Here is an 18,506-nt window from a genome sequence, read left to right on the forward strand (position 1 = left end):
AATATTTTTCCCATACTCTTGCAGCTGATGTTCATTCAAAAGTCTTTAACCTTCGTCTTGTGTTAGGGTCGGCACCGACCCGTTTTTAGGTTTTAAATGCATAAAATAACCATATAAATTTGTTTATTGCATCAAGGCTTTATGACTTTGTCAGGAACCTCTATTTCAAAAAAATTATAAAATGCTCAAGTTGAAATTATGACCTCTGTGTTGTTAGGGTCAGTTTCGACTCAGTTATAGAAATAAGATTATAAAGCAATAATTAGAGCAAAAACTGAAATCGTAAGTTCACTGTCAACCAGCACACTGACAGCCAGCTCCTCACCCAATCATGTGAGCTTTAGGGGATTCTCATTTTGCCTTGTTTTCCAGTATACCTGCACATAAACAAAACAAACAAAGACGGGCGTGTCCAGACATGTGAGGCCAATTCAGTATAGAATTGGTGACTTGCAGAGTGCACATCTCCAATTTATAGCATGCAAAAATGAGAAGAAGATTTTCATTGAGCCAAGTTCTGGATAATATTTTTGGTGAAAATGAGGGAGAGGACACAGAGGAGCATACTGATTTGGATGAGCAGGTTTCTGAGGAGGAAGACAATGTGGAGTATCATCCAGAAGACACAGACACATCTGATGAGTTTGATGAGGAGGCTACCGGCGCTGAAGCTGCTCCCGCTGAAATATTCAAGTCCAAAAATGGTAAGATCTGTTGGAGCTCAGTACCTCCTTATGTACATGGCAGGGCAGCTGCTGCAAATGTCATCAAAATGACCCCTGGAATCACAAGGTTTGCTGTGATGAGAGTCAGTGACATCAAGACATGTTTTGAGCTATTTATGCCATTGTCAATAAAAAGAGTCATCATTGCTATGCCAAACCTTGAAGGAAAAAACATCCATGGCAGCATGTGGAAAGACATTGATGAGGAATACCTGGATGCTTATATTGGTGTTCTTCTTCTTGCTGGAGTGTATAGATCCTACAATGAGGCCACTCATTGTGGGACGCATCGACAGGCAGAAATATTTTCCGGGCAACAATGTCACTTCAGACCTTTCAAATGATATCAAGAGTCCTCAGATTTGACAACAGAGATACCAGAGCAAGATCTGACAAGCTTGCCCCCATCAGGGATGTCTGGGAGAGATGGGTGCAGCTCCTTCCACTGATGTTCAACCCTGGGCCAGAGGTGACAGTGGATGAACATCTTGTCCTTTTCCGAGGAAAATGCCCCTTCCAGCAATACATACCCAGTAAGCCAAGGAAGTACAGCATAAAAATCTGGGCAGCCTGTGATGCAAAAACCAGCTATGCCTGGAATCTACAGATTTACACAGGCAAAGCTGCAAGTGGCATCCCGGAGAAAAACCAAGGAAAACGTGTGGTCCTCGATATGACTACTGGACTGCAGGGTCATGATATCACTTGTGACAATTTTTTTTACCAGCTTTGACCTTGGACAAGAACTTCTCAGGAGGAAACTTACCATAGTGGGCACAGTGAAGGAAAATAAACCTGAGCTGCCTGCTGAAATCTTGCAGGTGAAGGACAGGGCTGCACTGTCCACAAAGTTTGCTTTTACAGACACCACCACTGTTGTCTCATATTGTCCAAAAACAAAACGGAATGTGATACTTATGTCTACTCTTCACAAAGATGCAGCTGTGTCATCAGGAAGTGACAAAAAGCCCACAATTATCCTTGACTATAACAAAAACAAAGGAGGAGTGGACAACCTGGACAAGCTGACTGCCACCTACACTTACCAGCGAATAACCAGGAGATGGCCAATGGTTGTGTTTTACAACATCCTTGATGTGTCTGCATATAATACATTTGTATTGTGGACCCACATCCACCAAGGATGAAACTCAACCAAAAAAAAACAAGCGGAGAATGTTTCTTGAGGAGCTGGTAAATTCCCTTGTCAAGCCACACATTGAGCGAAGGGAACAGATGCCCCGAGACCCAGATGCTGCAGTCTTGGTCAGACAGTTGCAGAGGTCAATGAGCACTTTGTCCATGCCAGCATCCTCCTCAGCCAGCCCTGCCTCAACATCATCCACAACAGCCACAACCACAACCCCACTCAGGCCATCTGATTCTAAAAGAAAGGTGTCAGGTCTGCCCAAGCAGTAAGGACAGAAAGACAAATGTAACTGCAACAAATATCTCTGCAAAGAACACACTAAAAGTGTCACTTTTTGCCACACATGCATCTAAACACTCACCCACACACACACACATACATGTTCTTGCACACAGACTTTTACTCTGATTTTGTTTTTTATTAGTGTTGGAACAAGTACCATATTTTTCGCTCCATAAGACACACTTTTTTCCCCCCAAAAAAGGGGGGGAAATGTCAGTGCGACTTATGGAGCGAATGTAAAGTGGCGGTCCGGTATTTCTGCTGCCACCATGTCAGAATACTGGGCCGGCCGCTCAGCTCTTCTCTCCTGCAGGACCTTACCTGTTCCTCGCTCCAGCGCTGCAGTCTTCCCGTGGCGGCTTCTGTGACAGTCGGGTGCACACTGCGCATGCGCGAGAAGCGCTGCGTTTTGTGAATGGTCCGGTGTCTTCTGGGACACATGACAGGTCCCAGAAGGCTCCGGGCCATTCACAAAGCGCAGCCTTCTCGCGCATGTGCAGTGGGCACCCGGTTGTCACAGAAGCCACCACAGGAAGAAGGAAGGACAACTCCGCGGAAGTGGGAGCGGGTACCTGTCAAATTCAGGTACCCGCTCCCCCTCCCTCCCCAAAGGTCCGCAGTCTCTGGTAATCTCCTTTACTGTCTGCAGTCTCTGGTCATCCCCTGCACTGTCTGCAGTCTCTGGCCATCTGTACTATGTCCACAGTCTCTGGTCATTCCCAGTACTATGTCCACAGTCTCTGGTCATTCCCTGTACTATGTCTGCAGTCTCTGGTCATCCCCTGTACTGTCTGCAGTCTCTGGTCATCTTCTGTACTGTCTGCAGTCTCTGGTCATTCCCTGTACTATGTCCACAGTCTCTGGTCATCTCCTGTACTGTGTCCGCAGTCACTGGTCATCTCCTGTACTATGTCTGCAGTCTCTGGTCATTCCCTGTACTATGTCCGCAGTCTCTGGTCATTCCCTGTACTATGTCCGCAGTCTCTGGTCATTCCCTGTACTATGTCCGCAGTCTCTGGTCATCTCCTGTACTGTGTCCGCAGTCTCTGGTCATCTCCTGTACTGTGTCCGCAGTCTCTGGTCATCTCCTGTACTGTGTCCGCAGTCTCTGGTCATCTCCTGTACTGTGTCCGCAGTCTCTGGTCATCTCCTGTACTGTGTCTGCAGTCCATTGGTTCAGAATATTTTTTTTCTTGTTTTTCTCCTCTAAAACCTAGGTGCGTCTTATGGAGTGAAGAAATACGGTAATTGATTTCTATTGGTTTGATTTGCTTGATTGGTTGTTGTTTGTTTGACCTTGCAAATCTATATTTTGTTATATTCATGTTATATATATATATGTGTATATACAGTTGCAAGAAAAAGTATGTGAACCCCTTGGGATTACGTGGAGTTTTGCATGAATTGGGCATAAAATGTGCTCTGAACGTCATCTAAGTCACAACAATAGAAGAGCACAGTCTGCTGAACATAATACTACACAGACATTTGATGTTGCCATGGTTTAATTGCACATAACATGTAAACATTCACAGTGCAGGGAGGAAAAAGTATGTGAGGCCCTAGCTTAATGACTTCTCCAAGAGCTAATTGGAGCCAGGAGTGAGCCAACCTTGACTCCAATCAGTGTGATGATATTGGATGTGTTGCTGACAGCTGTCCTGCCCTTAAAAAACACACCCCTGTTTTGGGTTTACTGGTTTCAAGAAGCACTGTCTGATGTGAACCATGCCTCCCAGAAAAGATCTCTCAGAAGACCTACGATCAAGAATTGTTGACTTGCATGAAGCTGGAAAGAGTTACAAAAGTATCTCCAAAAGCCTTGATGTTCATGTGGCCATGGTAAGACAGACTGTCTACAAATGGAGAAAGTTTAGCACTGTTGCTACTCTCCCTAGGCATTGTCGTTCTGTAAAAATGACTGCAAGAGCACAGTGCAGAATGCTGCATGAGGTAAAGAAGAATCCCAGAGTGTCAGCTAAAGACCTACAGAAATCTCTGGCACATGTTAACATTTTTGTTGACACATCTACAATAAGGAAAACATTAAACAAGAATGGAGTACATGGGAGGATGCCACAGAGGAAGCCATTGCTGTCCAAAAAGAATATTGCAGCACGTTTGAAGTTTGCAAAAGAGCACCTGGATGTTCCACAGCACTACTGGCAAAATATACTGTGGACGGATGAAACCAAGATTGAGTTGTTTGGGAAGAACACACAACACTGTGTGGAGAAAAAAAGGCACAGCACACCAATATCAAAACCTCATCCCCACTGTAAAACATGGCGGAGGGAGCATCATGGTTTGGGGCTGCTTTGGTGCCCCAGGGCCTGGATGGACTGTTGTCATTGATGGGAAAATGAATTCCAGAGTTTATCAAGACATTTTTCAGGAAAACGTACGACCATCTGTCCACCAACTGAAGCTCAGCAGAGGATGGGTGATGCAACAGGACAATGACAAGTAATACAACAAAACAATGGCTGCAACAGCACAGAATACGCCTTCTGGAGTGGCCCAGTCAGAGGTCAGTCCTGACCTCAACCCGATTGAAATGCTGTGGCATGACCTTAAGAGAGCGATTCACACCAGAAATCCCAAGAATATTGCTACACTGAAACAGTTTTGTGAAGAGGAGTGGTCCAAAATTACTCCAGATCGTTGTGCAGGTCTGATCAGCAACTACAGGAAACATTTGGTTGAGGTTACTGCTGCCAAAGGAGGCTCAACCAATTATTAAGTCCAAAGGTTCACATACTTTTTCCTCCCTGCACTGTGAATGTTTACATGTTATGTGAAATTAAACCATGGCAACATCTAATGTTTGTGTAGTATTATGTTCAGCAGACTGTGTTCTTCTATTGTTGTGACTTGGATGAGGTTCAGAGCACATTTTAGGCCCAATTCATGCAAAACTCCACGTAATCCCAATGGGTTCACATACTTTTTCTTGCAACTGTATATATATATATATATATATATATATATATATATATATATTTGTTCTGTTTTTCATTTTATGTTTGTACTAAAGTTCTATTGCTGAAAAAAAGGGACTTATTTGCCTTTTTGAAGTAATTATATATATGGATCGAAATTGACCCGTAACACCATACATGTTACTATAGTTAATAATATTAAAATGAAAAAATAAACAAAACAAATTTATTTCAGAGATGTGTTCTAAATCCCCTCAATAATAGTCAGGTGACATAACAACCTTTTATTTATTTATATGATTCTCTTGAGGTTCATTTTACATTGTTTTTTAATTGAAATCAAGGGGTATACTGACAAAAAAAAGGCCCAGGGGCCCACACCAAAAATATTAAAACCTATATTTTCATGGATAAGGAAGCCTAACAGGTAACCAAGAGATGAGAAACAAATTGGATGATAGATAATTGTTTTTAGTGTATTTTACAGCTGATTTAAGACACGGGTCAAAAAGGACCTGTTAACATAAGAGATGGTAACAGGAAACTAACACAACTGGAAGGTTAATTCAGATCCTTTAAATTAATGCATTAATATTTCATAGTATTGTTATATTGCCATATTCATTTTCTCCAGTGTTGTGTACTTAGTAGCCTTCAGTCTTACTTTTTTAATTTATCTTCACACATGAGAAAAATAATAAACACCATAAACCAAAATTTTGAATATCTACAGTATCTATCTATCTATCTATCTATCTATCTATCTATCTATCTATCTATCTATCGTTTGCCTAATGCATGAATATTATTAGTACGTGCTAATAGCAATACCGGAAGTTGTAACTGAGCTCTAGTAATACCAGTGTCATTATTTTTTTGGGATGCATATTATGTTTATTTTGAATGTTTAACCCTGTTAAAACTATTTAACATAGTAAACACCTCTCAGTCACTTTAATATTTAAAAATGCCAACATTTCTAAAAAATGCTAATAGACCAGTTTGGTAGTGCTTTGTTTGTTAAATCATCTATAATAGTACATGAGTAGCTGTTGGTTTGCATGTGCAAGGTAGCTCTGGATTTCCACATATAACCATACTGTTGAGAGGATCACAGTTGTTTGCTAAATAGGAGGACTGTTCTGGCAAGGAAAATACTTGATAACAAGGCATCAGGACCCACAAGTAGCCTGCTATTAGTGTTAGTAACCAAGTAACCAGAAAACCTGATGATCTTAGTTTCTTTCTTTTAATATATCATTCATATATCATTCAATTCATGAAGGTAATAAAAACCTTTTATGTGCAGATTCCCCTGCAGCCCCCCCCCCCCCAACTTCCCTGAGCCTAATCACGATCCAGCACTGTGCATGAGAGAAGAGTCTCTTTCAGGTCTTTCAGGTCTCTCCCTCCTCGTTGGCTGAGACACAGTAGTGGGAGTCATTGGCTACCTCTGCTGTCAATCACAGTCAGTGAAGATGGAGTGGGGAGTGGGGCTGAGCCATGCTCTTTGAGTCTCATAGACACACAGAGGTGGCTTGGGAGTGAGCACACACAAGTGCCCCCGGAGCAAGCAGCTTGCCCTGGGGGCAATCAGTGGGGGAAGGGATCAGGAGTGCCCGGCAGGGGAACCGAGAAAAGAAGAATCCTATTGGATAGTTGATGAGGCTTAATTTAGATGATAGGGTGTATAAAAGAAAAACAAGAACCAAAAGGTCACATAGATTGGAGATTTCAAAAGAGTTTTAAAATACTTTTGAATTTTGAAATGGTTTATTAAAGAGCACTTGTATATATGTACGCAAAAAAAAAGACTTCTGCATGCTATAATGTTATACTCTTAATCTAGGTACACTCTAAAAGTTTTGTTTTTTAACCCCTTGGTGCCAACGTAACACAAATAGGCCTCACAGACCAGGATTTTTTCCATGGGGCTGCATATTTGCATACCTGTCTTTATGCTGGGAGCTTGCCGCATGGCACGCTCCCAGAACAAAGACACAGGTGTCACTGAGAGCCCTGGGTTCCGTTCTATCGATCGGGACCTGGGACTCCCAATTCCAGATCACATGATTGCTGTGATAACCTCTGACTGGATATCACAGTGATCAGTCACTGTAAAGCCCGCCCACCCTTTTTTTTTATCTCTGAATGGAGGAGAGAGATATATTGTATCTCTCTCTCTCCTTGCAGAGAGAAAAAACAACAACTGTTTGTTAAAAATAAATAAATATTGAAAAAGAAAAAAATAAAGCAAAAAATACCTAGATCTAGGTTTGATCTAATTCAGTGTCAGGGTCAAAGGTCAAGGTCAAAGGTCAGGATTTTTGTATTATTATTTTTTTACATTGGTATCAGTGTCAGTGTGTTTTATGTAAAAAAACAAAAAACAAAATGTGCACTATTGTTTCTGAGCAGTACTACAGGTACAAACAACAAATAGCATACACATATATGGTATCGCTGCGATCGTCAAGAGAATTTATTTTGGGTTGTTCATTGGTAGTATGTTATGGTAGTAACAAGAAACACACCGATAAATTAAAAAAAAAGATTTTTTAAAACTATTTTAGGCCAGTTTTCCTTTGATAATAAAAGGAAAAATCAGGGGATGTCCATTAGTATTTAGCACCAAATGAAAGTCCAATGTGTCCTGAAAAACAAAAAGAAAAAAAGATATAATTCACCTTTTTGGAAGTAGAAAGTAGCTGTGATGATATGTATGGTTTTACAAACATGTGTCAAAGTTGTAAAATTTTACTGAGGCTTTAAGATTTGTTTTACCCTTAGGCGTGAAGGAGTTAATATAGCCCAGTAGGCTGAACAGAAAAAAAAACAGAGAGATTACCTTACTAACACAGGGGATGTAAGGATGTAAGTGTGGTGATCTCTCCCACTGTGCCTCTGTATTTTGACATTTTGTATTTCGCTGGGTGCTGGTTGGATGCTGGTTTTCCAGCATGTCTGTTCGACAGAAAAAGGTTGAAAGACTGTCTTCTGTAGAACAGACAGCTGTACACAAGTGCTGAAAGTTGTCCGGTTCTTGCCTAACCAACCATTTTCAGCCAATGTTTAGCCCATGTGCCCCCAGCTTTAGATGTGAAAAGACCACAGGTGTATTAATCATAATTGCATCTGCCCACTTTAGTAATCTATATAGTGTAACCCACTTTTTTAAAAGAAGTAGATTATATAAAATCATCTCACCCTTCACAAACATTTGAAGTAGCCTACTCACCCAACAATAATTAACAAATAGTCTGACAGTGCCCTGTCTCTCTCTCTCTCTCCCCCCCCCCCTCTCTCTCTCTCTCTCTCCTCCCCCCCACTTTACCCTATTAGTAATACTTGTATAGCATCAACTGCCTTTACACTTAATATTACACAGACTATTTCTCCTGGCAGCATTAAGTTATATAGCATATATACTGCATATCATTTCCCATTCAAGACAGCCATAAATGGCAAAGTTATTATTTTCCCCTATTTTAAAGTATTCCCCAAGGAGCAATAAATTAAGTTACAGCATTAAATTATACCTCCCCAAGCTGTAGCTAGTTATAGTTTCCTGTTAAATTATAACATCATCCCAAACAGCAAATACTGATTATATTACTTTATTAAATAATAGCAATATTCCCCAAGGTACTTATAAATTATTGTGCTATACCAAATAGACCAAACCCTTTCCTAGGTATTAATGTAATACAATAGAAGACACACATCATACTGCTCATGTGTTTACTATTTTATAGCAACTAAATGACCAATCAAAAGCATTGTAGGGCCAGTTGAATTGAATTTAAATTGATATCAACATTGATTGTTATTATCAGGTCTTTTATGAATGATGCCTGCAAGATATGGAAACCAGTAGCCATAAACCTCAGATTATGCTGATAACAACAGCAAAGGAATATAGTTTAGATCAGGCAGCAAGAACAAAGTATCCAGTATCCAGAAAGCAAAGGGCAGAGCCCTATACAAAGCCTAGGTCAGAATCCAGAAGGCAAAAGTAAGAGCCTATTTAACAAGCTAAAGTTAGAATCCAGACAGCAGAGATCAGAGCTGATGTACAAACCAAGGTCAGAATGCAGGAATCAGTGTACCACACAGAAAATAAGCAGGATAAATACACTCAATAACCAGGCAAGGAAACAGTGAACTGGACGGACATAAATATCTGGCCAGTTTTAGTCACACAAGGAGACACAGGTAAAGTGAATGAAGTAGTCAAGTATAGAAGAATCTTTGGCACAGAGCCCTTCTTAGACAATTACCAGCAACAGTGGCAGAACATGTAAGGCACAGAGACCTAGGTTCAAATAGACCTTTTGACAAGGTCACCTAAAATAAAAAAGCAAAAAAAAATTGGGTGGCAGATTGCCAAAAGTATTGAGACACTCCTCCAAATTATTGGATTCAGGTGTTCCAATCACCTCCATGGCCACAGGTGTATAAAATCAAGCACCTAGGCATGCAGACTGCTTCTACAAACATTTGTTAAAGAATGGGTCGCTCTCAGGAGCTCAGTGAACTCAAGCATGGTACCACTGAATATTCCATGGTCAACTGTTAGTGGTATTATAACAAAGTGGAAGCAACTGGGAACAACAGCAACTCAGCCATGAAGTGGTAGGCCAGATAAAATGACAGAGCGGGGTCAGCGCATGCTGAAGCACACAGTGTGCAAAAGTCGCCAACTGTCTGCAGAGTCAATAGCTAAAGACCTCCAAACTTCATGTGTCCTTCAGGTTAGCACAAAAAAAGTGTGTAGAGAGCTTCATGGAATGGGTTTCCATGGCTGAGCAGCTTCATCAAAGCCTTACATCACCAAGTGCAATGCAAAGCGCCGGATGCAGCAGTGTAAAGCACGCCACCACTGGACTCTAGAGGAGTGGAGACGTGTTCTCTGGAGTGACGAATCCTGCTTCTCTGTCTGGCAATCTGATGGATGTGTCTGGGTTTGGCGGTTCTCAGGTGAACGTTATATGCCTAACTGAATTGTGCCAAGTGTAAAATTTGGTGGAGGGGAGATTATGGTGTGGGGTTGTTTTTCAGGGATTGTGCTTGGCCCTTTAGCTCCAATGAAGGGAACTCTTAAGGCATCATCATACCAAAACATTTTGGACAATTTCATGCTCCCAACTTTGTGGGAACAGTTTGGGGATGGCCCCTTCTTGTTCTAACATGACTGCACACCATTGCACAAAGCAAGTTCCACAAAGACATGGATGAGCAAGTTTGGGATGGAGGAACTTGCCTGCACAGAGTACTGACCTTATAGAACACCTTTGGGATGAATTAGATCAGAGACTGCGAGCCAGGCCTTCTCATCCGACATCAGTGCCTCTCCTCGCAAATGCGTTTCTGGAAGAATGGTCAAACATTCCCATAGACACACTCCTAAACCTTGTGGACAGCCTTTCCAGAAGAGTTGAATCCCTTATAGCTGCAAAGGGTGAGCCAATTCCATATTGAACCATACGGACTAAGACTGGAATGCCATTAAAGTTCATGTTCGTGTAAAGGCAGGCCGACCAATACTTTTGGCAATATAGTGTATATATATCTCCTGTATATACATTATTTTTTTTAATAACACTGTGTTCATCAGCAGAAACACACAGCCTCATATCCTAGACTGGTAAGACATTCATCTACTGCTCTCGCTTTCTCTCTTCTGCCTTCTGCAAGCTAAGAAACTGGCTGGAGACTGAACTGTTCAGTGATACCTCTCTTCTGTAAAGAAGTTTAGGAAAGCAGCACTGAGAGAGCAGGAGCGAGCAGCATTGAAAACTTTAAACTATAAGCTTTAAGGGGAATGCTTATTTTACTGTGTTACATTTTTTAAGTTGCTAAATGCTGAGATTTCAAACTAATTTGAACCGTTTATTCCTTCAGCCATCTTTTGAAGGGTCTTTAACCATTTCTCGGCCCTTGTACATAAATGGCTGGAAGGGAGCAGTGCTGGAGCGGTTGGCCATTTATAAATGTCCTCCCGCATCCATTGCCTGTGTGCACACACTGGGAGCGCACAACACTACAATCTGGTGCCTGCTGTGTCCTCCGGACACAGCGGAACACCGAACGTTATACAGGACCTCTGTGTGAGGTCCCGATCATGTGATCACTGATTGGCCAATCAGTGATCACATGAATAGTAGTAAGCAATATGTCACCTGCTGACATCATTGCTTACCACTAGTGAAATCTGTGAATGATCACAGAGGTCACATGGTACAAGGCTATTCACAACAGCCTTGTACCATGGGACAAGCTGTGACCAATCACAACTCTCACAGTATTTCTCAATGGCTGCAAGAATGCAGCTAGAGAGAAAGAGAAATTATTGATTTTACAGTCTTTATGGATGTAAAAGCAATCAGTGTAAAAAAAAAATCTTCATCACCCCCCATAAGTAGTACAATGTCACTATGGTGACACTGTACTGCTAGGTATGTTAAAAAAACAACATAAATAATAATATAAAAAAAAAATAAAATACATTTTTAAAAAGTTATAATTTTTGGTTATAAACTAATTTGGGTTATTCTTTTTTTTTTGTTTATTTGCAAACTTTTATAAGAAAAACACTTTTTTTTCAAAATGTTTGGACTTTTTCATTTATAAAGCTAAAAAATAAAAATCCCAGTGGTGAATAAATACCACCAAAATACATTTTTAACTGTCTTAAAAAAAATGCTAAAAAATTCATATGGGTACAGTGTTGCATGACCACGTAATTGTCATTCAAAGTGTGATAGCACTGAAAGCTGAAAATAAGCCTGGACAGGAAGGGGATGAAAGTTTCCGGACTTGAAGTGGTTAAACAAGAACATATACAAGAACAATAATAAAAATTATATATAAATAAAAAATACCACTAGTCAAATACACACATCAAAGATAGAGTATCATTAAATAGAGTGCAGAGCTGCTGTGAACATACATTTATATACAAAAAATTACCCAGCAATGCTGGAAAATAAGTATAAATTGTCTTATTCTGGTGTTTCAGCACAACTTCCTAGTATCCAGTTGTTTTTGCAGTTTTTATATAAATGGACATGTGCTGTGTGCACACTTGTTACTGAACTAACAATTTATAATTCATTTAGTATTAAATTAATATAACATCTCAATTCATATATAAATAGATCAGTCCAACTCTAGTGCTCCTAAAGGAAATGGGTGCTCGGTGATATATAACAAACTTCACCAAAGTGTTTCAACTCCTCTGTGCTCTTTATGCTTTTGCTTCTGTTCTTCATAAACTTTCTGAACCAGAATTAGCCATCCTCTCCAAAGGCCTTACATTCTGCCCAACCACCAAATTGGATCATTTACAAGTATTGTCAGATATGGAGGATTTCTTCAGGAGACTAAGGCTCAAAGAATATTTCCACAGTAATGAAAGGAATCCTAGGACAATGGAGTGCTACACAAAGAAAAAGAGCATCTGCTTCACACCTCCACAAGGACGCAACCCCAAACTGGACACCTATATTGAAAGCTTCAGACTGCGAGCTACATCCCTGATATCCACCCAGCAAAAGAAAATTCTGTATAATCTTTCACCACTGGAGCGAATGGCTATACACAATTTGCGCAACAATCAGGCCATCACAATCAAACCAGCGGACAAAGGGGGAGCAGTTGTTACATACAAGAAGGCCAGAGGCAGCTGGAAAATGCCATCTACTATAAAAAACTGGATTATGATCTGACCCAGGACTTTACAAAGCAATTAAAAGGTCTCATTAAAACACTTCCAGCCCACTTACATTCAGAACTTAAAAATGCGATTCCGGATCATCCAGAAATCGGGGACTTCTACATGCTGCCCAAAATCCACAAGCCAGGAAATCCAGGCAGACCCATCATAACAGGTATGAACACACTCACCGAACAAATCTCAGGCTTTGTAGAAAAAAATTTAAAACCGTTAGTCAAGAATAGTGCTAGTTTCCTGCAGGACACAACTGACTTTCTGAACAAGATCAACAACATACATAAATTACCATCAAATACACTTCTAGTCACTATGGATGTAGTATCCCTGTATAGTAACATCCCTCACAAGGATGGATTAGCTGCATGTCACAGATCCTTATCATCCTCACCAAACCACAACTGCTGATACACTGCTGAGGATGTTACACAGCTCATTGAATTCATACTTACACACAACTACTTTGCCTTCAATAAAGACATCTATCTTCAATGTGTGGGTACTGCGATGGGAAGTAAAATGGCACCCCAATATGCCAATTTATTTATGGCTGACCTGGAGGAAACATTCTTGAACAGCATGGAACAAAAACCATACAGATACTATCGCTATATTGATGATATTTTCATCATATGGACAGAAGGTGAAGAAAGCCTAAAACAATTTTACTCATTGATCAACACTTTTCATCCATCAATCAAGCTAAAAATGGAATACTCAAACACACACGTCAACTTCCTAGACACCACAGTATACATCAGGGATGATACGCTTCACACCTAAATATATAGGAAACCCACTGACAGATGCAACTACCTCCACAGTTCTAGCTTCCACCCCCAACACACAAAACGTGCCATCATACACAGTCAGGCCATTAGATACCACCGAATATGTTCTGACCCAAGAGACAGAGATAAACATCTTGGGACACTAGCAGACTCCTTCCATAAGAAAGGTTACATGGACAAAACTATCAACACCAGCATAAACACAGCCTTGAGAACCCAAAGAGAAAATCTACTTCAGTACAAAGAGAAAAAAACAAACAACCGTGTACCTCTAGTAACCACATACAACCCAGCACTAGAAGGAATAAGAAAAATAATCAAAGATTTACAACCCATCATAACAGAGGATGGAACTCTGAAAGAAATATTCCAGCAACCCCCAATGCTGGTTTTCAGACAACCCCCCAACCTCAAAAATAAACTAATCAGTAGGAAACTTCCTTCTGATTATGAGGTCACAAATAATGGAAGCAAACCCTGCAATAAAAAACGATGCAAACTGTGCAACCAAATCAATCCATCGAAAAGTGTCAGACACTCAAAAGGGATCTTCAATATCTCCAGATCATACAGCTGCACCTCTAGTAATGTTGTGTACCTTATCCAGTGCAGAAAGTGTAGCAAAGGATCTTACATTGGCAACACAGGACAGAAGTTGCAAACAAGGATGAATTTGCACAGACATACCATCAAGGAACATAAAGAAGATGACTTTTGCACACCTGTGGGACACCATTTCGCACAACCAGACCACACAATGGGAGACCTCAATATTTTAGTTCTTAAAGGAAATTTCAAAACTATACAGGAAAGGAAAACATTTGAACTAAAAATGATATTTCTATTTGACACAAGAGATAACGGCCTTAATTTGGACATGGGATTCCTCACTCATTATCCAACAGTTTTCGACCCCCTCTGTGAGTGTTGTCCCCCCCAGTCTTTGCTTTTGCTCTGTCTTATCTCTAGTCTAATCCTAGTTTTATAACCATTGCTGTGTACATTTGTTTGTGTGTGTTTCTTTCTGTTTTTTTTCTCCCCCTTTCAACAACATCTCTTTTAACATTCTGCTAAAACTTTGTGAAGTAGTACTGCCTGGACCTTGAAGAAGGGGACATACCTCGAAAGCTTGTCCTCAAAATTGTATGTTAGTGCAAATAAAAAAAGCATCACGTCAGTTCTACATTTTCCAAAAAATTATAACAAAAAATTGCAACCTCCAAAACACTCACCATGCCTCTTATTAAATACCTTGAACTATTTTCTAAAGATGGGTGTTTTGGGGGTATTTGTACTATCCTGGCATTTTTGGGGCCTCAAGAAATGAGATGGGTCATCAGTACATCAGGATTGATCAATTGTCAGACACTGTATATATACACCTTGGTTTGTGGAGTATATAACGTTCCTACAGACTAAATAATATACACTAATTGGGGGTATTTTCACCAAGGAAATGTAGCAGAATACATGTTGACCTAAATTTATAAAGAAATGTTATTTATTTGCAAAATGTTATAACAGAAACAGACATATGTGTTTTTTTCAAAACTTTCAGGGTTTTTTTGTTTTATTTAGCAAAAAATAAAAAACTCAGTGGCGATTAAATACCACCAAAATAAAGCTCTAATTGTGTGAAAAAAATGATAAAAATTTCATACAGTGTTGCATGACCGCGCAATTGTCAATCAAAGTGCGACAGCATTGAAAGCTGAAAATTGGCCTGGGAAGGAAGGGGGTAAAAGTGCCTAGTATTGAAGTGGTTAATAATATTTGGAGTTTAGTTGGTTTGTATTCACATTCCTTTGTCTGTTGATAGATACCTTTAAAGTACAGTCAGGTGAATATAAAAAAAACCCTTGTCCATCTACGATGTGTCATTTACTGGATTTATTAAAAAATGTAAGAGGCAGTTTTCTTGTGCCTTTAACTACATTTTTATTTCATTAAAAAAGGAATACAAGAAAATAAGCTATTATAAAATGAAGGATGCTTAAAAAAAGGCAGGACCACAGAAGGAGTAGCTGTGACCATGTGACCAGAGGCAAAAGAAACAGATTTAATGGTACAATAGTTACAATATTTGAAGTAGTGCACATATTTTCACATTTTCTTTAGCAAGAAAGGGCCTCTTCTCTAGGATTTGAATTTGTCACATAATTATATTTCACTAGTCTGAATTTGCCTAGCAAACCTTAGCCTAAGAAAGTGATCATCTAACTGGGTGATCACTAACCATTAGGTGTCAGATGATAACCAACCATCTTTCTATGCTCTGCAGTAAAATGCATCATCGATAGTCATAGTTATAGACAGGGGCATAGATAAGGGGGGGAGTTCAGGGAGGTCAAGCCCCCCCCCCCAGAATGTCCATCAATGGTGCAGAAGCTAGGCTATAGTGTAGCCTATGCCTTTCATCTGCAGGACCGGGACTGGAGCCGAATCGCACAGTCACACAATCCCTGAAAATAGTATGTGTCAGTGTGAGTTCAGGCCTGTTGGTTTGCTATATGGGAAGGTTGGGATTTGGGAAAGTGCAGGGTAATGTCCAGGGGCGGACTGACAACTCATGGGGCTCCCGGGCAATAGGGGATCATGGGGCCCCTGTGTCCTTGCCCAAACTCAAAAAAGCCTATGAAAAAGGTACCAGGGGCATCGCATGGGGCCCCCTACTGACCCCGGGCCCTTGGGCAGTGCCCGAGTTTCCAAATGGTCAGTCCACCCCTGGTAATGTCAGGAGGGAGGGATGTATGGGGCAGCTTCAGCTAGTCATTGGTTGAGGAGGCAGCAGAGGGCTGTGCAGCTTGCAGCTTACTGGTTGCATCACCACACACTGCCTTCTCACCCAATTAAAAAAAAGTTTTCTGTACATCACTGCAGTGAACTGTTCATCCTGTGGGCTTCCTGTCAGTGCAAATGCAGAATGGAGTGGTGGCTCTGATGTGGGGAGAAGCCTGTCTGCACACAAGCTATGGAACTGCAAGCAGTGAGGCTCCTGCAACAATTGATAAGAGAAGGGAGGAGAGAACAAGAAAGTGTTTTCCCCCAGTAGAAATCAAGGGAAAAAAGGGGAACCGTTAGAAGCACCTCCTGTACAGTACTTATCCTCTGTCCCCCTTCAATAACACTCATTGTAATGCCATCCACATTCTGGCTCACCCATATTCCTTCCTTTTAACAGCATCACAGCAATCTGATAACTGTGCACCTGAGAAGCTTGGGTGTCAGCTTGCTGTCCCCATGTTAAAAAGACAGGGATATGGGTGGCATTGTAAGTGTTCTTAGGCTGGGTTCATACTACCCAAAGCTTTGAAAAGCAATCTGCAGTGGATTGCTTTTCAGAGTGCAGCTTAGTGCCTGCTGTAAGTTATTCAGCAGCCAAATGATAGTTTGTAATGATGATAACGCAGTTGTTTGGCTCCCAGTTGTGGCACTGCCCCATTGCCTTGATTGGTTGAGTTTGATAGTCAACTCAAAATGCCACAGTTCATTTTTGGTTTCTGTTACACAACATACCACAACCATGGCATGTGAGCAGTCTCCTCCAGCTGTATTTTAAACTTGGGTGAATGGCCAAGGAGTAGTAAAACGTGGGTCCATTCACCTGTTTTTATTGTTCTTTAACCATGCATGTAAAAGTGGCCTTAAAGGGGTAAAATTATTTGTCTTTAAGCACTGAACCTTTTATGACCAGTGGATGACAAAGTGCTTTATGCACTCTTAAACCTGCACTCTGTACACTACGTTTTACCTGACCCTGATTGCAATATGCAATCCTGACCTCTACACTTTGTACATTACACATTCCTTTGCCTTACCCACTGTGTACATTACAGACACCTAACATTTGCACACTATACATGACATACTTCTGATGCCTGCACTTTGTACATAGGCTTACGTTTTAAGCCCCTCCATACACATGCCATCTCATAATTCTCCTCTGGGTGCCCAAGAAGTGTCCCTGCCAGGTAGTCTGTACAAGGCCCTATAATTTTAATGGCAATCCTGCTGATAGGACAGTGTGGAGGGAGACAACTCGGAATCACTGCACCCACGGGAAGGAAAGAGTGTTGGAGGGAGCCAGAAGAGAGACCCAGCTAGACTGGGGAGCAAGTGGCCTGCAGTACAGGAGAAGCTGTATGGGGAGAGAGGACTACAGCAGAGAGCGCTGTGTACAAAACCAAGTGAGAAATAAAATTATGAGCCAGGAGAGAGAGCAGCCGAGCACGGAAAGCACACACCACCTGGAAGCGGCTGCAGGACCTCAGGACACACAGAGGCAATGCAGCTCTATCTGTACACAGTTCAGACACTCCAATTAGCCAGCAGCTCTGCCCAAAATGTAAAGAAAAGCCCCTCTCTAAAGATCCTGACAGACTGGCCTCTTTAGAAACAAGACAGTGAAAACACCATGTTTACTATTTGCTTCACAAACAGATGCCTCCCACTACTGGCGCAATTTGCCACACCCCCAATGTGTCCAGAGTGGCAGGTGAGCCAGTTATTTTCCTCTGGGTACCCAAGGCTGAACCCCCCCCAGGAAAAAAAATTATCTACGTCCCTGGTTCTAGAGCATTTTCATTAGTAACATGTATTGTCATTGTTCTAGAGCATTTTGCCTAAGCACTGTTAGAACTAAGTATGGAACCATGCTATATGACTGCAAATGCACATAAAAGCAATGCTATTTGGATATTTGGAGCTAAGTTGCTCCATTGTTAGTAATTAGTTTGGAATGATTGGAAATGCAATAAGTAGGTTCTTCCTGCTTTTCTGTTGTCATTAGAAGGAGAATACATACCATTTATGCAGCTGTACAAATGCGCTGAGGTGTATACTAGATGTGAATCAAGCCAGTCAGGACCTCTATTATGCTGT

At 41.0% G+C, this 18,506-nt stretch overlaps 1 pseudogene; it reads left to right on the top strand.

The window, feature by feature from the left end:
* Nucleotides 1-478: 478 nt before the first annotated feature.
* The window catches only part of LOC149455347 (uncharacterized), a 29,997-nt pseudogene continuing 11,969 nt past the window's right edge, over nucleotides 479-18,506 (top strand).

The sequence above is a fragment of the Staurois parvus genome, unplaced genomic scaffold (genome assembly GCF_062004578.1).
Source record: "Staurois parvus isolate SC_StPar_1 unplaced genomic scaffold, SC_StPar_1.0 ptg000396l, whole genome shotgun sequence".
In the NCBI taxonomy this organism is placed as follows: Eukaryota; Metazoa; Chordata; class Amphibia; order Anura; family Ranidae; genus Staurois; species Staurois parvus.